Consider the following 22,199-nt stretch of genomic DNA (forward strand, 5'->3'; position numbering starts at 1 on the left):
TGGACTCCCGTTAAGAAGACATGTTGTCAACCTCTAGATCCCTTACATGCCTGCACTTTTCGGCTTGCTGCTGCTGCAATCCACGCGTTTTAGATCTGCATAACTCCACCTCTTTAAACACAGCACCTTCACCCCCTGCTGTTCCCACCCGCCTCAACACCGTTGGAAGGGAGGAGAACCAATTAAGGCGGGGGGTGGGGTGGAACGAGCAGCTGTCTACCCTTAGCAGGAGGGCTCCTGATTACATACCTCTCCTGCTGCTGCTGCTGCTGGCTGTCCAGCAGCAGACTGAAGGTGGCTGCTGCTGTGCACAGGTATATAAAGGCTCAGAGCCTATTATGACACGCGCAGCCAGCGTTCCATTGCCACATTCCATCTACTGCAGGCAGGATACCTGGCTGGCTGAATGTCGCTGAGAAGCTCACAGAGACCGCCATAAGCAACAGTTTAACAGAATGCCACAGACTAATCAACCAAACTTTTTGGGTTGGGTTCTCTTTTATAGTCTGCAGGCATTAAATGAAAGAAGTCAGTGTTCCAGCAGAAGGAGACAACGTTTCAGAAAAGGCATTGTAGCAAACCAAAAAAGAAATTTTAAGCGCAGCAGAGTAACCAGCGCACATACCTGTTAGCTCAGGTGAGTTTAAAAGGCTGCTGTTGATAACAAGGGCATTTGCTAAATAGATGGTGTGTGTGCAACAATATACTGAAAGGTCAATTATATTGTGCAGCTTATCTCACCACCTGTAGTTATTTAGGTGAAAGCTCCAAAATGCTTGCCTAATATGTCTGTTTATCCAAAAGGAAGTAAAAAGGGAGAGCTAGAAAGATAGCATTGCATCACATTACATGGCAATGCAATGCACAGTTGCTGAAGTTGAACCAAAATGAGCTTGTAATCTGGCTTCTGCAACTTTGAACATGAAAAATCCAATGAGGAGAAGAAAAGCAAAGCCAAAGAGTCCATCCCAAAATCCGACAAACAAGCAAAATGAACAAAAAACATTGAATTCAATTCTTTCTGATTTTAGAAACTGCATTAAAGAAGGGGTGCACCGGTCCTGGAGATACTGCAATACCAGGTCAATGCGTGGAGTGGACAGAGCAAGCTCTTTTTCCATCTCCCTGTTCTAAAAATCCATTTAATATATGGTCCCCAGATAGGGGACGTATCAGATATTAAACTGATAAGAACAGATACTACACTTGATCTTAGCCAAAAGGCCGAGAAGCGATAACCAGAATTGGTTTCAAACTACGGAGCCACCCAAGGATCCTGAAAAGTCCATTTGTGGAGATGAGCTCCTGGACTCCCGTTAAGAAGACATGTTGTCAACCTCTAGATCCCTTACATGCCTGCACTTTTCGGCTTGCTGCTGCTGCAATCCACGCGTTTTAGATCTGCATAACTCCACCTCTTTAAACACAGCACCTTCACCCCCTGCTGTTCCCACCCGCCTCAACACCGTTGGAAGGGAGGAGAACCAATTAAGGCGGGGGGTGGGGTGGAACGAGCAGCTGTCTACCCTTAGCAGGAGGGCTCCTGATTACATACCTCTCCTGCTGCTGCTGCTGCTGGCTGTCCAGCAGCAGACTGAAGGTGGCTGCTGCTGTGCACAGGTATATAAAGGCTCAGAGCCTATTATGACACGCGCAGCCAGCGTTCCATTGCCACATTCCATCTACTGCAGGCAGGATACCTGGCTGGCTGAATGTCGCTGAGAAGCTCACAGAGACCGCCATAAGCAACAGTTTAACAGAATGCCACAGACTAATCAACCAAACTTTTTGGGTTGGGTTCTCTTTTATAGTCTGCAGGCATTAAATGAAAGAAGTCAGTGTTCCAGCAGAAGGAGACAACGTTTCAGAAAAGGCATTGTAGCAAACCAAAAAAGAAATTTTAAGCGCAGCAGAGTAACCAGCGCACATACCTGTTAGCTCAGGTGAGTTTAAAAGGCTGCTGTTGATAACAAGGGCATTTGCTAAATAGATGGTGTGTGTGCAACAATATACTGAAAGGTCAATTATATTGTGCAGCTTATCTCACCACCTGTAGTTATTTAGGTGAAAGCTCCAAAATGCTTGCCTAATATGTCTGTTTATCCAAAAGGAAGTAAAAAGGGAGAGCTAGAAAGATAGCATTGCATCACATTACATGGCAATGCAATGCACAGTTGCTGAAGTTGAACCAAAATGAGCTTGTAATCTGGCTTCTGCAACTTTGAACATGAAAAATTCAATGAGGAGAAGAAAAGCAAAGCCAAAGAGTCCATCCCAAAATCCGACAAACAAGCAAAATGAACAAAAAACATTGAATTCAATTCTTTCTGATTTTAGAAACTGCATTAAAGAAGGGGTGCACCGGTCCTGGAGATACTGCAATACCAGGTCAATGCGTGGAGTGGACAGAGCAAGCTCTTTTTCCATCTCCCTGTTCTAAAAATCCATTTAATATATGGTCCCCAGATAGGGGACGTTTCAGATATTAAACTGATAAGAACAGATACTACACTTGATCTTAGCCAAAAGGCCAAGAAGCGATAACCAGAATTGGTTTCAAACTACGGAGCCACCCAAGGATCCTGAAAAGTCCATTTGTGGAGATGAGCTCCTGGACTCCCGTTAAGAAGACATGTTGTCAACCTCTAGATCCCTTACATGCCTGCACTTTTCGGCTTGCTGCTGCTGCAATCCACGCGTTTTAGATCTGCATAACTCCACCTCTTTAAACACAGCACCTTCACCCCCTGCTGTTCCCACCCGCCTCAACACCGTTGGAAGGGAGGAGAACCAATTAAGGCGGGGGGTGGGGTGGAACGAGCAGCTGTCTACCCTTAGCAGGAGGGCTCCTGATTACATACCTCTCCTGCTGCTGCTGCTGCTGCTGCTGGCTGTCCAGCAGCAGACTGAAGGTGGCTGCTGCTGTGCAGAGGTATATAAAGGCTCAGAGCCTATTATGACACGCGCAGCCAGCGTTCCATTGCCACATTCCATCTACTGCAGGCAGGATACCTGGCTGGCTGAATGTCGCTGAGAAGCTCACAGAGACCGCCATAAGCAACAGTTTAACAGAATGCCACAGACTAATCAACCAAACTTTTTGGGTTGGGTTCTCTTTTATAGTCTGCAGGCATTAAATGAAAGAAGTCAGTGTTCCAGCAGAAGGAGACAACGTTTCAGAAAAGGCATTGTAGCAAACCAAAAAAGAAATTTTAAGCGCAGCAGAGTAACCAGCGCACATACCTGTTAGCTCAGGTGAGTTTAAAAGGCTGCTGTTGATAACAAGGGCATTTGCTAAATAGATGGTGTGTGTGCAACAATATACTGAAAGGTCAATTATATTGTGCAGCTTATCTCACCACCTGTAGTTATTTAGGTGAAAGCTCCAAAATGCTTGCCTAATATGTCTGTTTATCCAAAAGGAAGTAAAAAGGGAGAGCTAGAAAGATAGCATTGCATCACATTACATGGCAATGCAATGCACAGTTGCTGAAGTTGAACCAAAATGAGCTTGTAATCTGGCTTCTGCAACTTTGAACATGAAAAATCCAATGAGGAGAAGAAAAGCAAAGCCAAAGAGTCCATCCCAAAATCCGACAAACAAGCAAAATGAACAAAAAACATTGAATTCAATTCTTTCTGATTTTAGAAACTGCATTAAAGAAGGGGTGCACCGGTCCTGGAGATACTGCAATACCAGGTCAATGCGTGGAGTGGACAGAGCAAGCTCTTTTTCCATCTCCCTGTTCTAAAAATCCATTTAATATATGGTCCCCAGATAGGGGACGTATCAGATATTAAACTGATAAGAACAGATACTACACTTGATCTTAGCCAAAAGGCCGAGAAGCGATAACCAGAATTGGTTTCAAACTACGGAGCCACCCAAGGATCCTGAAAAGTCCATTTGTGGAGATGAGCTCCTGGACTCCCGTTAAGAAGACATGTTGTCAACCTCTAGATCCCTTACATGCCTGCACTTTTCGGCTTGCTGCTGCTGCAATCCACGCGTTTTAGATCTGCATAACTCCACCTCTTTAAACACAGCACCTTCACCCCCTGCTGTTCCCACCCGCCTCAACACCGTTGGAAGGGAGGAGAACCAATTAAGGCGGGGGGTGGGGTGGAACGAGCAGCTGTCTACCCTTAGCAGGAGGGCTCCTGATTACATACCTCTCCTGCTGCTGCTGCTGCTGGCTGTCCAGCAGCAGACTGAAGGTGGCTGCTGCTGTGCACAGGTATATAAAGGCTCAGAGCCTATTATGACACGCGCAGCCAGCGTTCCATTGCCACATTCCATCTACTGCAGGCAGGATACCTGGCTGGCTGAATGTCGCTGAGAAGCTCACAGAGACCGCCATAAGCAACAGTTTAACAGAATGCCACAGACTAATCAACCAAACTTTTTGGGTTGGGTTCTCTTTTATAGTCTGCAGGCATTAAATGAAAGAAGTCAGTGTTCCAGCAGAAGGAGACAACGTTTCAGAAAAGGCATTGTAGCAAACCAAAAAAGAAATTTTAAGCGCAGCAGAGTAACCAGCGCACATACCTGTTAGCTCAGGTGAGTTTAAAAGGCTGCTGTTGATAACAAGGGCATTTGCTAAATAGATGGTGTGTGTGCAACAATATACTGAAAGGTCAATTATATTGTGCAGCTTATCTCACCACCTGTAGTTATTTAGGTGAAAGCTCCAAAATGCTTGCCTAATATGTCTGTTTATCCAAAAGGAAGTAAAAAGGGAGAGCTAGAAAGATAGCATTGCATCACATTACATGGCAATGCAATGCACAGTTGCTGAAGTTGAACCAAAATGAGCTTGTAATCTGGCTTCTGCAACTTTGAACATGAAAAATCCAATGAGGAGAAGAAAAGCAAAGCCAAAGAGTCCATCCCAAAATCCGACAAACAAGCAAAATGAACAAAAAACATTGAATTCAATTCTTTCTGATTTTAGAAACTGCATTAAAGAAGGGGTGCACCGGTCCTGGAGATACTGCAATACCAGGTCAATGCGTGGAGTGGACAGAGCAAGCTCTTTTTCCATCTCCCTGTTCTAAAAATCCATTTAATATATGGTCCCCAGATAGGGGACGTATCAGATATTAAACTGATAAGAACAGATACTACACTTGATCTTAGCCAAAAGGCCGAGAAGCGATAACCAGAATTGGTTTCAAACTACGGAGCCACCCAAGGATCCTGAAAAGTCCATTTGTGGAGATGAGCTCCTGGACTCCCGTTAAGAAGACATGTTGTCAACCTCTAGATCCCTTACATGCCTGCACTTTTCGGCTTGCTGCTGCTGCAATCCACGCGTTTTAGATCTGCATAACTCCACCTCTTTAAACACAGCACCTTCACCCCCTGCTGTTCCCACCCGCCTCAACACCGTTGGAAGGGAGGAGAACCAATTAAGGCGGGGGGTGGGGTGGAACGAGCAGCTGTCTACCCTTAGCAGGAGGGCTCCTGATTACATACCTCTCCTGCTGCTGCTGCTGCTGGCTGTCCAGCAGCAGACTGAAGGTGGCTGCTGCTGTGCACAGGTATATAAAGGCTCAGAGCCTATTATGACACGCGCAGCCAGCGTTCCATTGCCACATTCCATCTACTGCAGGCAGGATACCTGGCTGGCTGAATGTCGCTGAGAAGCTCACAGAGACCGCCATAAGCAACAGTTTAACAGAATGCCACAGACTAATCAACCAAACTTTTTGGGTTGGGTTCTCTTTTATAGTCTGCAGGCATTAAATGAAAGAAGTCAGTGTTCCAGCAGAAGGAGACAACGTTTCAGAAAAGGCATTGTAGCAAACCAAAAAATAAATTTTAAGCGCAGCAGAGTAACCAGCGCACATACCTGTTAGCTCAGGTGAGTTTAAAAGGCTGCTGTTGATAACAAGGGCATTTGCTAAATAGATGGTGTGTGTGCAACAATATACTGAAAGGTCAATTATATTGTGCAGCTTATCTCACCACCTGTAGTTATTTAGGTGAAAGCTCCAAAATGCTTGCCTAATATGTCTGTTTATCCAAAAGGAAGTAAAAAGGGAGAGCTAGAAAGATAGCATTGCATCACATTACATGGCAATGCAATGCACAGTTGCTGAAGTTGAACCAAAATGAGCTTGTAATCTGGCTTCTGCAACTTTGAACATGAAAAATCCAATGAGGAGAAGAAAAGCAAAGCCAAAGAGTCCATCCCAAAATCCGACAAACAAGCAAAATGAACAAAAAACATTGAATTCAATTCTTTCTGATTTTAGAAACTGCATTAAAGAAGGGGTGCACCGGTCCTGGAGATACTGCAATACCAGGTCAATGCGTGGAGTGGACAGAGCAAGCTCTTTTTCTATCTCCCTGTTCTAAAAATCCATTTAATATATGGTCCCCAGATATGGGACATATCAGATATTAAACTGATAAGAACAGATACTACACTTGATCTTAGCCAAAAGGCCGAGAAGCGATAACCAGAATTGGTTTCAAACTACGGAGCCACCCAAGGATCCTGAAAAGTCCATTTGTGGAGATGAGCTCCTGGACTCCCGTTAAGAAGACATGTTGTCAACCTCTAGATCCCTTACATGCCTGCACTTTTCGGCTTGCTGCTGCTGCAATCCACGCGTTTTAGATCTGCATAACTCCACCTCTTTAAACACAGCACCTTCACCCCCTGCTGTTCCCACCCGCCTCAACACCGTTGGAAGGGAGGAGAACCAATTAAGGCGGGGGGTGGGGTGGAACGAGCAGCTGTCTACCCTTAGCAGGAGGGCTCCTGATTACATACCTCTCCTGCTGCTGCTGCTGCTGGCTGTCCAGCAGCAGACTGAAGGTGGCTGCTGCTGTGCAGAGGTATATAAAGGCTCAGAGCCTATTATGACACGCGCAGCCAGCGTTCCATTGCCACATTCCATCTACTGCAGGCAGGATACCTGGCTGGCTGAATGTCGCTGAGAAGCTCACAGAGACCGCCATAAGCAACAGTTTAACAGAATGCCACAGACTAATCAACCAAACTTTTTGGGTTGGGTTCTCTTTTATAGTCTGCAGGCATTAAATGAAAGAAGTCAGTGTTCCAGCAGAAGGAGACAACGTTTCAGAAAAGGCATTGTAGCAAACCAAAAAAGAAATTTTAAGCGCAGCAGAGTAACCAGCGCACATACCTGTTAGCTCAGGTGAGTTTAAAAGGCTGCTGTTGATAACAAGGGCATTTGCTAAATAGATGGTGTGTGTGCAACAATATACTGAAAGGTCAATTATATTGTGCAGCTTATCTCACCACCTGTAGTTATTTAGGTGAAAGCTCCAAAATGCTTGCCTAATATGTCTGTTTATCCAAAAGGAAGTAAAAAGGGAGAGCTAGAAAGATAGCATTGCATCACATTACATGGCAATGCAATGCACAGTTGCTGAAGTTGAACCAAAATGAGCTTGTAATCTGGCTTCTGCAACTTTGAACATGAAAAATCCAATGAGGAGAAGAAAAGCAAAGCCAAAGAGTCCATCCCAAAATCCGACAAACAAGCAAAATGAACAAAAAACATTGAATTTAATTCTTTCTGATTTTAGAAACTGCATTAAAGAAGGGGTGCACCGGTCCTGGAGATACTGCAATACCAGGTCAATGCGTGGAGTGGACAGAGCAAGCTCTTTTTCCATCTCCCTGTTCTAAAAATCCATTTAATATATGGTCCCCAGATAGGGGACGTATCAGATATTAAACTGATAAGAACAGATACTACACTTGATCTTAGCCAAAAGGCCGAGAAGCGATAACCAGAATTGGTTTCAAACTACGGAGCCACCCAAGGATCCTGAAAAGTCCATTTGTGGAGATGAGCTCCTGGACTCCCGTTAAGAAGACATGTTGTCAACCTCTAGATCCCTTACATGCCTGCACTTTTCGGCTTGCTGCTGCTGCAATCCACGCGTTTTAGATCTGCATAACTCCACCTCTTTAAACACAGCACCTTCACCCCCTGCTGTTCCCACCCGCCTCAACACCGTTGGAAGGGAGGAGAACCAATTAAGGCGGGGGGTGGGGTGGAACGAGCAGCTGTCTACCCTTAGCAGGAGGGCTCCTGATTACATACCTCTCCTGCTGCTGCTGCTGCTGGCTGTCCAGCAGCAGACTGAAGGTGGCTGCTGCTGTGCACAGGTATATAAAGGCTCAGAGCCTATTATGACACGCGCAGCCAGCGTTCCATTGCCACATTCCATCTACTGCAGGCAGGATACCTGGCTGGCTGAATGTCGCTGAGAAGCTCACAGAGACCGCCATAAGCAACAGTTTAACAGAATGCCACAGACTAATCAACCAAACTTTTTGGGTTGGGTTCTCTTTTATAGTCTGCAGGCATTAAATGAAAGAAGTCAGTGTTCCAGCAGAAGGAGACAACGTTTCAGAAAAGGCATTGTAGCAAACCAAAAAAGAAATTTTAAGCGCAGCAGAGTAACCAGCGCACATACCTGTTAGCTCAGGTGAGTTTAAAAGGCTGCTGTTGATAACAAGGGCATTTGCTAAATAGATGGTGTGTGTGCAACAATATACTGAAAGGTCAATTATATTGTGCAGCTTATCTCACCACCTGTAGTTATTTAGGTGAAAGCTCCAAAATGCTTGCCTAATATGTCTGTTTATCCAAAAGGAAGTAAAAAGGGAGAGCTAGAAAGATAGCATTGCATCACATTACATGGCAATGCAATGCACAGTTGCTGAAGTTGAACCAAAATGAGCTTGTAATCTGGCTTCTGCAACTTTGAACATGAAAAATCCAATGAGGAGAAGAAAAGCAAAGCCAAAGAGTCCATCCCAAAATCCGACAAACAAGCAAAATGAACAAAAAACATTGAATTCAATTCTTTCTGATTTTAGAAACTGCATTAAAGAAGGGGTGCACCGGTCCTGGAGATACTGCAATACCAGGTCAATGCGTGGAGTGGACAGAGCAAGCTCTTTTTCCATCTCCCTGTTCTAAAAATCCATTTAATATATGGTCCCCAGATAGGGGACGTATCAGATATTAAACTGATAAGAACAGATACTACACTTGATCTTAGCCAAAAGGCCGAGAAGCGATAACCAGAATTGGTTTCAAACTACGGAGCCACCCAAGGATCCTGAAAAGTCCATTTGTGGAGATGAGCTCCTGGACTCCCGTTAAGAAGACATGTTGTCAACCTCTAGATCCCTTACATGCCTGCACTTTTCGGCTTGCTGCTGCTGCAATCCACGCGTTTTAGATCTGCATAACTCCACCTCTTTAAACACAGCACCTTCACCCCCTGCTGTTCCCACCCGCCTCAACACCGTTGGAAGGGAGGAGAACCAATTAAGGCGGGGGGTGGGGTGGAACGAGCAGCTGTCTACCCTTAGCAGGAGGGCTCCTGATTACATACCTCTCCTGCTGCTGCTGCTGCTGGCTGTCCAGCAGCAGACTGAAGGTGGCTGCTGCTGTGCACAGGTATATAAAGGCTCAGAGCCTATTATGACACGCGCAGCCAGCGTTCCATTGCCACATTCCATCTACTGCAGGCAGGATACCTGGCTGGCTGAATGTCGCTGAGAAGCTCACAGAGACCGCCATAAGCAACAGTTTAACAGAATGCCACAGACTAATCAACCAAACTTTTTGGGTTGGGTTCTCTTTTATAGTCTGCAGGCATTAAATGAAAGAAGTCAGTGTTCCAGCAGAAGGAGACAACGTTTCAGAAAAGGCATTGTAGCAAACCAAAAAAGAAATTTTAAGCGCAGCAGAGTAACCAGCGCACATACCTGTTAGCTCAGGTGAGTTTAAAAGGCTGCTGTTGATAACAAGGGCATTTGCTAAATAGATGGTGTGTGTGCAACAATATACTGAAAGGTCAATTATATTGTGCAGCTTATCTCACCACCTGTAGTTATTTAGGTGAAAGCTCCAAAATGCTTGCCTAATATGTCTGTTTATCCAAAAGGAAGTAAAAAGGGAGAGCTAGAAAGATAGCATTGCATCACATTACATGGCAATGCAATGCACAGTTGCTGAAGTTGAACCAAAATGAGCTTGTAATCTGGCTTCTGCAACTTTGAACATGAAAAATCCAATGAGGAGAAGAAAAGCAAAGCCAAAGAGTCCATCCCAAAATCCGACAAACAAGCAAAATGAACAAAAAACATTGAATTCAATTCTTTCTGATTTTAGAAACTGCATTAAAGAAGGGGTGCACCGGTCCTGGAGATACTGCAATACCAGGTCAATGCGTGGAGTGGACAGAGCAAGCTCTTTTTCCATCTCCCTGTTCTAAAAATCCATTTAATATATGGTCCCCAGATAGGGGACGTATCAGATATTAAACTGATAAGAACAGATACTACACTTGATCTTAGCCAAAAGGCCGAGAAGCGATAACCAGAATTGGTTTCAAACTACGGAGCCACCCAAGGATCCTGAAAAGTCCATTTGTGGAGATGAGCTCCTGGACTCCCGTTAAGAAGACATGTTGTCAACCTCTAGATCCCTTACATGCCTGCACTTTTCGGCTTGCTGCTGCTGCAATCCACGCGTTTTAGATCTGCATAACTCCACCTCTTTAAACACAGCACCTTCACCCCCTGCTGTTCCCACCCGCCTCAACACCGTTGGAAGGGAGGAGAACCAATTAAGGCGGGGGGTGGGGTGGAACGAGCAGCTGTCTACCCTTAGCAGGAGGGCTCCTGATTACATACCTCTCCTGCTGCTGCTGCTGCTGGCTGTCCAGCAGCAGACTGAAGGTGGCTGCTGCTGTGCACAGGTATATAAAGGCTCAGAGCCTATTATGACACGCGCAGCCAGCGTTCCATTGCCACATTCCATCTACTGCAGGCAGGATACCTGGCTGGCTGAATGTCGCTGAGAAGCTCACAGAGACCGCCATAAGCAACAGTTTAACAGAATGCCACAGACTAATCAACCAAACTTTTTGGGTTGGGTTCTCTTTTATAGTCTGCAGGCATTAAATGAAAGAAGTCAGTGTTCCAGCAGAAGGAGACAACGTTTCAGAAAAGGCATTGTAGCAAACCAAAAAAGAAATTTTAAGCGCAGCAGAGTAACCAGCGCACATACCTGTTAGCTCAGGTGAGTTTAAAAGGCTGCTGTTGATAACAAGGGCATTTGCTAAATAGATGGTGTGTGTGCAACAATATACTGAAAGGTCAATTATATTGTGCAGCTTATCTCACCACCTGTAGTTATTTAGGTGAAAGCTCCAAAATGCTTGCCTAATATGTCTGTTTATCCAAAAGGAAGTAAAAAGGGAGAGCTAGAAAGATAGCATTGCATCACATTACATGGCAATGCAATGCACAGTTGCTGAAGTTGAACCAAAATGAGCTTGTAATCTGGCTTCTGCAACTTTGAACATGAAAAATCCAATGAGGAGAAGAAAAGCAAAGCCAAAGAGTCCATCCCAAAATCCGACAAACAAGCAAAATGAACAAAAAACATTGAATTCAATTCTTTCTGATTTTAGAAACTGCATTAAAGAAGGGGTGCACCGGTCCTGGAGATACTGCAATACCAGGTCAATGCGTGGAGTGGACAGAGCAAGCTCTTTTTCCATCTCCCTGTTCTAAAAATCCATTTAATATATGGTCCCCAGATAGGGGACGTATCAGATATTAAACTGATAAGAACAGATACTACACTTGATCTTAGCCAAAAGGCCGAGAAGCGATAGCCAGAATTGGTTTCAAACTACGGAGCCACCCAAGGATCCTGAAAAGTCCATTTGTGGAGATGAGCTCCTGGACTCCCGTTAAGAAGACATGTTGTCAACCTCTAGATCCCTTACATGCCTGCACTTTTCGGCTTGCTGCTGCTGCAATCCACGCGTTTTAGATCTGCATAACTCCACCTCTTTAAACACAGCACCTTCACCCCCTGCTGTTCCCACCCGCCTCAACACCGTTGGAAGGGAGGAGAACCAATTAAGGCGGGGGGTGGGGTGGAACGAGCAGCTGTCTACCCTTAGCAGGAGGGCTCCTGATTACATACCTCTCCTGCTGCTGCTGCTGCTGGCTGTCCAGCAGCAGACTGAAGGTGGCTGCTGCTGTGCAGAGGTATATAAAGGCTCAGAGCCTATTATGACACGCGCAGCCAGCGTTCCATTGCCACATTCCATCTACTGCAGGCAGGATACCTGGCTGGCTGAATGTCGCTGAGAAGCTCACAGAGACCGCCATAAGCAACAGTTTAACAGAATGCCACAGACTAATCAACCAAACTTTTTGGGTTGGGTTCTCTTTTATAGTCTGCAGGCATTAAATGAAAGAAGTCAGTGTTCCAGCAGAAGGAGACAACATTTCAGAAAAGGCATTGTAGCAAACCAAAAAAGAAATTTTAAGCGCAGCAGAGTAACCAGCGCACATACCTGTTAGCTCAGGTGAGTTTAAAAGGCTGCTGTTGATAACAAGGGCATTTGCTAAATAGATGGTGTGTGTGCAACAATATACTGAAAGGTCAATTATATTGTGCAGCTTATCTCACCACCTGTAGTTATTTAGGTGAAAGCTCCAAAATGCTTGCCTAATATGTCTGTTTATCCAAAAGGAAGTAAAAAGGGAGAGCTAGAAAGATAGCATTGCATCACATTACATGGCAATGCAATGCACAGTTGCTGAAGTTGAACCAAAATGAGCTTGTAATCTGGCTTCTGCAACTTTGAACATGAAAAATCCAATGAGGAGAAGAAAAGCAAAGCCAAAGAGTCCATCCCAAAATCCGACAAACAAGCAAAATGAACAAAAAACATTGAATTCAATTCTTTCTGATTTTAGAAACTGCATTAAAGAAGGGGTGCACCGGTCCTGGAGATACTGCAATACCAGGTCAATGCGTGGAGTGGACAGAGCAAGCTCTTTTTCCATCTCCCTGTTCTAAAAATCCATTTAATATATGGTCCCCAGATAGGGGACGTATCAGATATTAAACTGATAAGAACAGATACTACACTTGATCTTAGCCAAAAGGCCGAGAAGCGATAACCAGAATTGGTTTCAAACTACGGAGCCACCCAAGGATCCTGAAAAGTCCATTTGTGGAGATGAGCTCCTGGACTCCCGTTAAGAAGACATGTTGTCAACCTCTAGATCCCTTACATGCCTGCACTTTTCGGCTTGCTGCTGCTGCAATCCACGCGTTTTAGATCTGCATAACTCCACCTCTTTAAACACAGCACCTTCACCCCCTGCTGTTCCCACCCGCCTCAACACCGTTGGAAGGGAGGAGAACCAATTAAGGCGGGGGGTGGGGTGGAACGAGCAGCTGTCTACCCTTAGCAGGAGGGCTCCTGATTACATACCTCTCCTGCTGCTGCTGCTGCTGGCTGTCCAGCAGCAGACTGAAGGTGGCTGCTGCTGTGCACAGGTATATAAAGGCTCAGAGCCTATTATGACACGTGCAGCCAGCGTTCCATTGCCACATTCCATCTACTGCAGGCAGGATACCTGGCTGGCTGAATGTCGCTGAGAAGCTCACAGAGACCGCCATAAGCAACAGTTTAACAGAATGCCACAGACTAATCAACCAAACTTTTTGGGTTGGGTTCTCTTTTATAGTCTGCAGGCATTAAATGAAAGAAGTCAGTGTTCCAGCAGAAGGAGACAACGTTTCAGAAAAGGCATTGTAGCAAACCAAAAAAGAAATTTTAAGCGCAGCAGAGTAACCAGCGCACATACCTGTTAGCTCAGGTGAGTTTAAAAGGCTGCTGTTGATAACAAGGGCATTTGCTAAATAGATGGTGTGTGTGCAACAATATACTGAAAGGTCAATTATATTGTGCAGCTTATCTCACCACCTGTAGTTATTTAGGTGAAAGCTCCAAAATGCTTGCCTAATATGTCTGTTTATCCAAAAGGAAGTAAAAAGGGAGAGCTAGAAAGATAGCATTGCATCACATTACATGGCAATGCAATGCACAGTTGCTGAAGTTGAACCAAAATGAGCTTGTAATCTGGCTTCTGCAACTTTGAACATGAAAAATCCAATGAGGAGAAGAAAAGCAAAGCCAAAGAGTCCATCCCAAAATCCGACAAACAAGCAAAATGAACAAAAAACATTGAATTCAATTCTTTCTGATTTTAGAAACTGCATTAAAGAAGGGGTGCACCGGTCCTGGAGATACTGCAATACCAGGTCAATGCGTGGAGTGGACAGAGCAAGCTCTTTTTCCATCTCCCTGTTCTAAAAATCCATTTAATATATGGTCCCCAGATAGGGGACGTATCAGATATTAAACTGATAAGAACAGATACTACACTTGATCTTAGCCAAAAGGCCGAGAAGCGATAACCAGAATTGGTTTCAAACTACGGAGCCACCCAAGGATCCTGAAAAGTCCATTTGTGGAGATGAGCTCCTGGACTCCCGTTAAGAAGACATGTTGTCAACCTCTAGATCCCTTACATGCCTGCACTTTTCGGCTTGCTGCTGCTGCAATCCACGCGTTTTAGATCTGCATAACTCCACCTCTTTAAACACAGCACCTTCACCCCCTGCTGTTCCCACCCGCCTCAACACCGTTGGAAGGGAGGAGAACCAATTAAGGCGGGGGGTGGGGTGGAACGAGCAGCTGTCTACCCTTAGCAGGAGGGCTCCTGATTACATACCTCTCCTGCTGCTGCTGCTGCTGGCTGTCCAGCAGCAGACTGAAGGTGGCTGCTGCTGTGCACAGGTATATAAAGGCTCAGAGCCTATTATGACACGCGCAGCCAGCGTTCCATTGCCACATTCCATCTACTGCAGGCAGGATACCTGGCTGGCTGAATGTCGCTGAGAAGCTCACAGAGACCGCCATAAGCAACAGTTTAACAGAATGCCACAGACTAATCAACCAAACTTTTTGGGTTGGGTTCTCTTTTATAGTCTGCAGGCATTAAATGAAAGAAGTCAGTGTTCCAGCAGAAGGAGACAACGTTTCAGAAAAGGCATTGTAGCAAACCAAAAAAGAAATTTTAAGCGCAGCAGAGTAACCAGCGCACATACCTGTTAGCTCAGGTGAGTTTAAAAGGCTGCTGTTGATAACAAGGGCATTTGCTAAATAGATGGTGTGTGTGCAACAATATACTGAAAGGTCAATTATATTGTGCAGCTTATCTCACCACCTGTAGTTATTTAGGTGAAAGCTCCAAAATGCTTGCCTAATATGTCTGTTTATCCAAAAGGAGGTAAAAAGGGAGAGCTAGAAAGATAGCATTGCATCACATTACATGGCAATGCAATGCACAGTTGCTGAAGTTGAACCAAAATGAGCTTGTAATCTGGCTTCTGCAACTTTGAACATGAAAAATCCAATGAGGAGAAGAAAAGCAAAGCCAAAGAGTCCATCCCAAAATCCGACAAACAAGCAAAATGAACAAAAAACATTGAATTCAATTCTTTCTGATTTTAGAAACTGCATTAAAGAAGGGGTGCACCGGTCCTGGAGATACTGCAATACCAGGTCAATGCGTGGAGTGGACAGAGCAAGCTCTTTTTCCATCTCCCTGTTCTAAAAATCCATTTAATATATGGTCCCCAGATAGGGGACGTATCAGATATTAAACTGATAAGAACAGATACTACACTTGATCTTAGCCAAAAGGCCGAGAAGCGATAACCAGAATTGGTTTCAAACTACGGAGCCACCCAAGGATCCTGAAAAGTCCATTTGTGGAGATGAGCTCCTGGACTCCCGTTAAGAAGACATGTTGTCAACCTCTAGATCCCTTACATGCCTGCACTTTTCGGCTTGCTGCTGCTGCAATCCACGCGTTTTAGATCTGCATAACTCCACCTCTTTAAACACAGCACCTTCACCCCCTGCTGTTCCCACCCGCCTCAACACCGTTGGAAGGGAGGAGAACCAATTAAGGCGGGGGGTGGGGTGGAACGAGCAGCTGTCTACCCTTAGCAGGAGGGCTCCTGATTACATACCTCTCCTGCTGCTGCTGCTGCTGGCTGTCCAGCAGCAGACTGAAGGTGGCTGCTGCTGTGCACAGGTATATAAAGGCTCAGAGCCTATTATGACACGCGCAGCCAGCGTTCCATTGCCACATTCCATCTACTGCAGGCAGGATACCTGGCTGGCTGAATGTCGCTGAGAAGCTCACAGAGACCGCCATAAGCAACAGTTTAACAGAATGCCACAGACTAATCAACCAAACTTTTTGGGTTGGGTTCTCTTTTATAGTCTGCAGGCATTAAATGAAAGAAGTCAGTGTTCCAGCAGAAGGAGACAACGTTTCAGAAAAGGCATTGTAGCAAACCAAAAAAGAAATTTTAAGCGCAGCAGAGTAACCAGCGCACATACCTGTTAGCTCAGGTGAGTTTAAAAGGCTGCTGTTGATAACAAGGGCATTTGCTAAATAGATGGTGTGTGTGCAACAATATACTGAAAGGTCAATTATATTGTGCAGCTTATCTCACCACCTGTAGTTATTTAGGTGAAAGCTCCAAAATGCTTGCCTAATATGTCTGTTTATCCAAAAGGAAGTAAAAAGGGAGAGCTAGAAAGATAGCATTGCATCACATTACATGGCAATGCAATGCACAGTTGCTGAAGTTGAACCAAAATGAGCTTGTAATCTGGCTTCTGCAACTTTGAACATGAAAAATCCAATGAGGAGAAGAAAAGCAAAGCCAAAGAGTCCATCCCAAAATCCGACAAACAAGCAAAATGAACAAAAAACATTGAATTCAATTCTTTCTGATTTTAGAAACTGCATTAAAGAAGGGGTGCACCGGTCCTGGAGATACTGCAATACCAGGTCAATGCGTGGAGTGGACAGAGCAAGCTCTTTTTCCATCTCCCTGTTCTAAAAATCCATTTAATATATGGTCCCCAGATAGGGGACGTATCAGATATTAAACTGATAAGAACAGATACTACACTTGATCTTAGCCAAAAGGCCGAGAAGCGATAACCAGAATTGGTTTCAAACTACGGAGCCACCCAAGGATCCTGAAAAGTCCATTTGTGGAGATGAGCTCCTGGACTCCCGTTAAGAAGACATGTTGTCAACCTCTAGATCCCTTACATGCCTGCACTTTTCGGCTTGCTGCTGCTGCAATCCACGCGTTTTAGATCTGCATAACTCCACCTCTTTAAACACAGCACCTTCACCCCCTGCTGTTCCCACCCGCCTCAACACCGTTGGAAGGGAGGAGAACCAATTAAGGCGGGGGGTGGGGTGGAACGAGCAGCTGTCTACCCTTAGCAGGAGGGCTACTGATTACATACCTCTCCTGCTGCTGCTGCTGCTGGCTGTCCAGCAGCAGACTGAAGGTGGCTGCTGCTGTGCACAGGTATATAAAGGCTCAGAGCCTATTATGACACGCGCAGCCAGCGTTCCATTGCCACATTCCATCTACTGCAGGCAGGATACCTGGCTGGCTGAATGTCGCTGAGAAGCTCACAGAGACCGCCATAAGCAACAGTTTAACAGAATGCCACAGACTAATCAACCAAACTTTTTGGGTTGGGTTCTCTTTTATAGTCTGCAGGCATTAAATGAAAGAAGTCAGTGTTCCAGCAGAAGGAGACAACGTTTCAGAAAAGGCATTGTAGCAAACCAAAAAAGAAATTTTAAGCGCAGCAGAGTAACCAGCGCACATACCTGTTAGCTCAGGTGAGTTTAAAAGGCTGCTGTTGATAACAAGGGCATTTGCTAAATAGATGGTGTGTGTGCAACAATATACTGAAAGGTCAATTATATTGTGCAGCTTATCTCACCACCTGTAGTTATTTAGGTGAAAGCTCCAAAATGCTTGCCTAATATGTCTGTTTATCCAAAAGGAAGTAAAAAGGGAGAGCTAGAAAGATAGCATTGCATCACATTACATGGCAATGCAATGCACAGTTGCTGAAGTTGAACCAAAATGAGCTTGTAATCTGGCTTCTGCAACTTTGAACATGAAAAATCCAATGAGCAGAAGAAAAGCAAAGCCAAAGAGTCCATCCCAAAATCCGACAAACAAGCAAAATGAACAAAAAACATTGAATTCAATTCTTTCTGATTTTAGAAACTGCATTAAAGAAGGGGTGCACCGGTCCTGGAGATACTGCAATACCAGGTCAATGCGTGGAGTGGACAGAGCAAGCTCTTTTTCCATCTCCCTGTTCTAAAAATCCATTTAATATATGGTCCCCAGATAGGGGACGTATCAGATATTAAACTGATAAGAACAGATACTACACTTGATCTTAGCCAAAAGGCCGAGAAGCGATAACCAGAATTGGTTTCAAACTACGGAGCCACCCAAGGATCCTGAAAAGTCCATTTGTGGAGATGAGCTCCTGGACTCCCGTTAAGAAGACATGTTGTCAACCTCTAGATCCCTTACATGCCTGCACTTTTCGGCTTGCTGCTGCTGCAATCCACGCGTTTTAGATCTGCATAACTCCACCTCTTTAAACACAGCACCTTCACCCCCTGCTGTTCCCACCCGCCTCAACACCGTTGGAAGGGAGGAGAACCAATTAAGGCGGGGGGTGGGGTGGAACGAGCAGCTGTCTACCCTTAGCAGGAGGGCTCCTGATTACATACCTCTCCTGCTGCTGCTGCTGCTGGCTGTCCAGCAGCAGACTGAAGGTGGCTGCTGCTGTGCACAGGTATATAAAGGCTCAGAGCCTATTATGACACGTGCAGCCAGCGTTCCATTGCCACATTCCATCTACTGCAGGCAGGATACCTGGCTGGCTGAATGTCGCTGAGAAGCTCACAGAGACCGCCATAAGCAACAGTTTAACAGAATGCCACAGACTAATCAACCAAACTTTTTGGGTTGGGTTCTCTTTTATAGTCTGCAGGCATTAAATGAAAGAAGTCAGTGTTCCAGCAGAAGGAGACAACGTTTCAGAAAAGGCATTGTAGCAAACCAAAAAAGAAATTTTAAGCGCAGCAGAGTAACCAGCGCACATACCTGTTAGCTCAGGTGAGTTTAAAAGGCTGCTGTTGATAACAAGGGCATTTGCTAAATAGATGGTGTGTGTGCAACAATATACTGAAAGGTCAATTATATTGTGCAGCTTATCTCACCACCTGTAGTTATTTAGGTGAAAGCTCCAAAATGCTTGCCTAATATGTCTGTTTATCCAAAAGGAAGTAAAAAGGGAGAGCTAGAAAGATAGCATTGCATCACATTACATGGCAATGCAATGCACAGTTGCTGAAGTTGAACCAAAATGAGCTTGTAATCTGGCTTCTGCAACTTTGAACATGAAAAATCCAATGAGGAGAAGAAAAGCAAAGCCAAAGAGTCCATCCCAAAATCCGACAAACAAGCAAAATGAACAAAAAACATTGAATTCAATTCTTTCTGATTTTAGAAACTGCATTAAAGAAGGGGTGCACCGGTCCTGGAGATACTGCAATACCAGGTCAATGCGTGGAGTGGACAGAGCAAGCTCTTTTTCCATCTCCCTGTTCTAAAAATCCATTTAATATATGGTCCCCAGATAGGGGACGTATCAGATATTAAACTGATAAGAACAGATACTACACTTGATCTTAGCCAAAAGGCCGAGAAGCGATAACCAGAATTGGTTTCAAACTACGGAGCCACCCAAGGATCCTGAAAAGTCCATTTGTGGAGATGAGCTCCTGGACTCCCGTTAAGAAGACATGTTGTCAACCTCTAGATCCCTTACATGCCTGCACTTTTCGGCTTGCTGCTGCTGCAATCCACGCGTTTTAGATCTGCATAACTCCACCTCTTTAAACACAGCACCTTCACCCCCTGCTGTTCCCACCCGCCTCAACACCGTTGGAAGGGAGGAGAACCAATTAAGGCGGGGGGTGGGGTGGAACGAGCAGCTGTCTACCCTTAGCAGGAGGGCTCCTGATTACATACCTCTCCTGCTGCTGCTGCTGCTGGCTGTCCAGCAGCAGACTGAAGGTGGCTGCTGCTGTGCACAGGTATATAAAGGCTCAGAGCCTATTATGACACGCGCAGCCAGCGTTCCATTGCCACATTCCATCTACTGCAGGCAGGATACCTGGCTGGCTGAATGTCGCTGAGAAGCTCACAGAGACCGCCATAAGCAACAGTTTAACAGAATGCCACAGACTAATCAACCAAACTTTTTGGGTTGGGTTCTCTTTTATAGTCTGCAGGCATTAAATGAAAGAAGTCAGTGTTCCAGCAGAAGGAGACAACGTTTCAGAAAAGGCATTGTAGCAAACCAAAAAAGAAATTTTAAGCGCAGCAGAGTAACCAGCGCACATACCTGTTAGCTCAGGTGAGTTTAAAAGGCTGCTGTTGATAACAAGGGCATTTGCTAAATAGATGGTGTGTGTGCAACAATATACTGAAAGGTCAATTATATTGTGCAGCTTATCTCACCACCTGTAGTTATTTAGGTGAAAGCTCCAAAATGCTTGCCTAATATGTCTGTTTATCCAAAAGGAAGTAAAAAGGGAGAGCTAGAAAGATAGCATTGCATCACATTACATGGCAATGCAATGCACAGTTGCTGAAGTTGAACCAAAATGAGCTTGTAATCTGGCTTCTGCAACTTTGAACATGAAAAATCCAATGAGGAGAAGAAAAGCAAAGCCAAAGAGTCCATCCCAAAATCCGACAAACAAGCAAAATGAACAAAAAACATTGAATTCAATTCTTTCTGATTTTAGAAACTGCATTAAAGAAGGGGTGCACCGGTCCTGGAGATACTGCAATACCAGGTCAATGCGTGGAGTGGACAGAGCAAGCTCTTTTTCCATCTCCCTGTTCTAAAAATCCATTTAATATATGGTCCCCAGATAGGGGACGTATCAGATATTAAACTGATAAGAACAGATACTACACTTGATCTTAGCCAAAAGGCCGAGAAGCGATAACCAGAATTGGTTTCAAACTACGGAGCCACCCAAGGATCCTGAAAAGTCCATTTGTGGAGATGAGCTCCTGGACTCCCGTTAAGAAGACATGTTGTCAACCTCTAGATCCCTTACATGCCTGCACTTTTCGGCTTGCTGCTGCTGCAATCCACGCGTTTTAGATCTGCATAACTCCACCTCTTTAAACACAGCACCTTCACCCCCTGCTGTTCCCACCCGCCTCAACACCGTTGGAAGGGAGGAGAACCAATTAAGGCGGGGGGTGGGGTGGAACGAGCAGCTGTCTACCCTTAGCAGGAGGGCTCCTGATTACATACCTCTCCTGCTGCTGCTGCTGCTGGCTGTCCAGCAGCAGACTGAAGGTGGCTGCTGCTGTGCACAGGTATATAAAGGCTCAGAGCCTATTATGACACGCGCAGCCAGCGTTCCATTGCCACATTCCATCTACTGCAGGCAGGATACCTGGCTGGCTGAATGTCGCTGAGAAGCTCACAGAGACCGCCATAAGCAACAGTTTAACAGAATGCCACAGACTAATCAACCAAACTTTTTGGGTTGGGTTCTCTTTTATAGTCTGCAGGCATTAAATGAAAGAAGTCAGTGTTCCAGCAGAAGGAGACAACGTTTCAGAAAAGGCATTGTAGCAAACCAAAAAAGAAATTTTAAGCGCAGCAGAGTAACCAGCGCACATACCTGTTAGCTCAGGTGAGTTTAAAAGGCTGCTGTTGATAACAAGGGCATTTGCTAAATAGATGGTGTGTGTGCAACAATATACTGAAAGGTCAATTATATTGTGCAGCTTATCTCACCACCTGTAGTTATTTAGGTGAAAGCTCCAAAATGCTTGCCTAATATGTCTGTTTATCCAAAAGGAAGTAAAAAGGGAGAGCTAGAAAGATAGCATTGCATCACATTACATGGCAATGCAATGCACAGTTGCTGAAGTTGAACCAAAATGAGCTTGTAATCTGGCTTCTGCAACTTTGAACATGAAAAATCCAATGAGCAGAAGAAAAGCAAAGCCAAAGAGTCCATCCCAAAATCCGACAAACAAGCAAAATGAACAAAAAACATTGAATTCAATTCTTTCTGATTTTAGAAACTGCATTAAAGAAGGGGTGCACCGGTCCTGGAGATACTGCAATACCAGGTCAATGCGTGGAGTGGACAGAGCAAGCTCTTTTTCCATCTCCCTGTTCTAAAAATCCATTTAATATATGGTCCCCAGATAGGGGACGTATCAGATATTAAACTGATAAGAACAGATACTACACTTGATCTTAGCCAAAAGGCCGAGAAGCGATAACCAGAATTGGTTTCAAACTACGGAGCCACCCAAGGATCCTGAAAAGTCCATTTGTGGAG

General features: G+C 44.9%; 17 non-coding genes across 17 annotated transcripts; all 17 read right to left on the reverse strand.

The window, feature by feature from the left end:
- Window positions 1–1,045: 1,045 nt before the first annotated feature.
- On the reverse strand, window positions 1,046–1,236 carry LOC141231608 (U2 spliceosomal RNA). The gene has a single exon (XR_012297922.1). It is a non-coding gene; the product is annotated as a U2 spliceosomal RNA (small nuclear RNA).
- A 1,115-nt stretch (window positions 1,237–2,351) lies between these two features.
- Window positions 2,352–2,542, reverse strand: LOC141231776 (U2 spliceosomal RNA). Its single transcript, XR_012298085.1, has one exon. It is a non-coding gene; the product is annotated as a U2 spliceosomal RNA (small nuclear RNA).
- A 1,121-nt stretch (window positions 2,543–3,663) lies between these two features.
- Window positions 3,664–3,854, reverse strand: LOC141231609 (U2 spliceosomal RNA). Its single transcript, XR_012297923.1, has one exon. It is a non-coding gene; the product is annotated as a U2 spliceosomal RNA (small nuclear RNA).
- Window positions 3,855–4,969: 1,115 nt separating this feature from the next.
- On the reverse strand, window positions 4,970–5,160 carry LOC141231610 (U2 spliceosomal RNA). Its single transcript, XR_012297924.1, has one exon. It is a non-coding gene; the product is annotated as a U2 spliceosomal RNA (small nuclear RNA).
- Window positions 5,161–6,275: 1,115 nt separating this feature from the next.
- On the reverse strand, window positions 6,276–6,466 carry LOC141231796 (U2 spliceosomal RNA). Its single transcript, XR_012298106.1, has one exon. It is a non-coding gene; the product is annotated as a U2 spliceosomal RNA (small nuclear RNA).
- A 1,115-nt stretch (window positions 6,467–7,581) lies between these two features.
- On the reverse strand, window positions 7,582–7,772 carry LOC141231612 (U2 spliceosomal RNA). Its single transcript, XR_012297926.1, has one exon. It is a non-coding gene; the product is annotated as a U2 spliceosomal RNA (small nuclear RNA).
- Window positions 7,773–8,887: 1,115 nt separating this feature from the next.
- LOC141231613 (U2 spliceosomal RNA) lies at window positions 8,888–9,078 on the reverse strand. The gene has a single exon (XR_012297927.1). It is a non-coding gene; the product is annotated as a U2 spliceosomal RNA (small nuclear RNA).
- A 1,115-nt stretch (window positions 9,079–10,193) lies between these two features.
- On the reverse strand, window positions 10,194–10,384 carry LOC141231614 (U2 spliceosomal RNA). Its single transcript, XR_012297928.1, has one exon. It is a non-coding gene; the product is annotated as a U2 spliceosomal RNA (small nuclear RNA).
- Window positions 10,385–11,499: 1,115 nt separating this feature from the next.
- LOC141231615 (U2 spliceosomal RNA) lies at window positions 11,500–11,690 on the reverse strand. The gene has a single exon (XR_012297929.1). It is a non-coding gene; the product is annotated as a U2 spliceosomal RNA (small nuclear RNA).
- A 1,115-nt stretch (window positions 11,691–12,805) lies between these two features.
- Window positions 12,806–12,996, reverse strand: LOC141231616 (U2 spliceosomal RNA). Its single transcript, XR_012297930.1, has one exon. It is a non-coding gene; the product is annotated as a U2 spliceosomal RNA (small nuclear RNA).
- A 1,115-nt stretch (window positions 12,997–14,111) lies between these two features.
- LOC141231618 (U2 spliceosomal RNA) lies at window positions 14,112–14,302 on the reverse strand. The gene has a single exon (XR_012297932.1). It is a non-coding gene; the product is annotated as a U2 spliceosomal RNA (small nuclear RNA).
- A 1,115-nt stretch (window positions 14,303–15,417) lies between these two features.
- LOC141231619 (U2 spliceosomal RNA) lies at window positions 15,418–15,608 on the reverse strand. Its single transcript, XR_012297933.1, has one exon. It is a non-coding gene; the product is annotated as a U2 spliceosomal RNA (small nuclear RNA).
- A 1,115-nt stretch (window positions 15,609–16,723) lies between these two features.
- LOC141231621 (U2 spliceosomal RNA) lies at window positions 16,724–16,914 on the reverse strand. Its single transcript, XR_012297934.1, has one exon. It is a non-coding gene; the product is annotated as a U2 spliceosomal RNA (small nuclear RNA).
- Window positions 16,915–18,029: 1,115 nt separating this feature from the next.
- LOC141231622 (U2 spliceosomal RNA) lies at window positions 18,030–18,220 on the reverse strand. Its single transcript, XR_012297935.1, has one exon. It is a non-coding gene; the product is annotated as a U2 spliceosomal RNA (small nuclear RNA).
- Window positions 18,221–19,335: 1,115 nt separating this feature from the next.
- Window positions 19,336–19,526, reverse strand: LOC141231623 (U2 spliceosomal RNA). Its single transcript, XR_012297936.1, has one exon. It is a non-coding gene; the product is annotated as a U2 spliceosomal RNA (small nuclear RNA).
- Window positions 19,527–20,641: 1,115 nt separating this feature from the next.
- On the reverse strand, window positions 20,642–20,832 carry LOC141231625 (U2 spliceosomal RNA). The gene has a single exon (XR_012297938.1). It is a non-coding gene; the product is annotated as a U2 spliceosomal RNA (small nuclear RNA).
- Window positions 20,833–21,947: 1,115 nt separating this feature from the next.
- Window positions 21,948–22,138, reverse strand: LOC141231626 (U2 spliceosomal RNA). The gene has a single exon (XR_012297939.1). It is a non-coding gene; the product is annotated as a U2 spliceosomal RNA (small nuclear RNA).
- Between the last annotated feature and the right edge of the window lie 61 nt (window positions 22,139–22,199).

This window comes from Phyllobates terribilis, unplaced genomic scaffold (genome assembly GCF_046119375.1).
Source record: "Phyllobates terribilis strain yellow unplaced genomic scaffold, ASM4611937v1 Scaffold_538__1_contigs__length_1162401, whole genome shotgun sequence".
Taxonomy (NCBI): Eukaryota; Metazoa; Chordata; class Amphibia; order Anura; family Dendrobatidae; genus Phyllobates; species Phyllobates terribilis.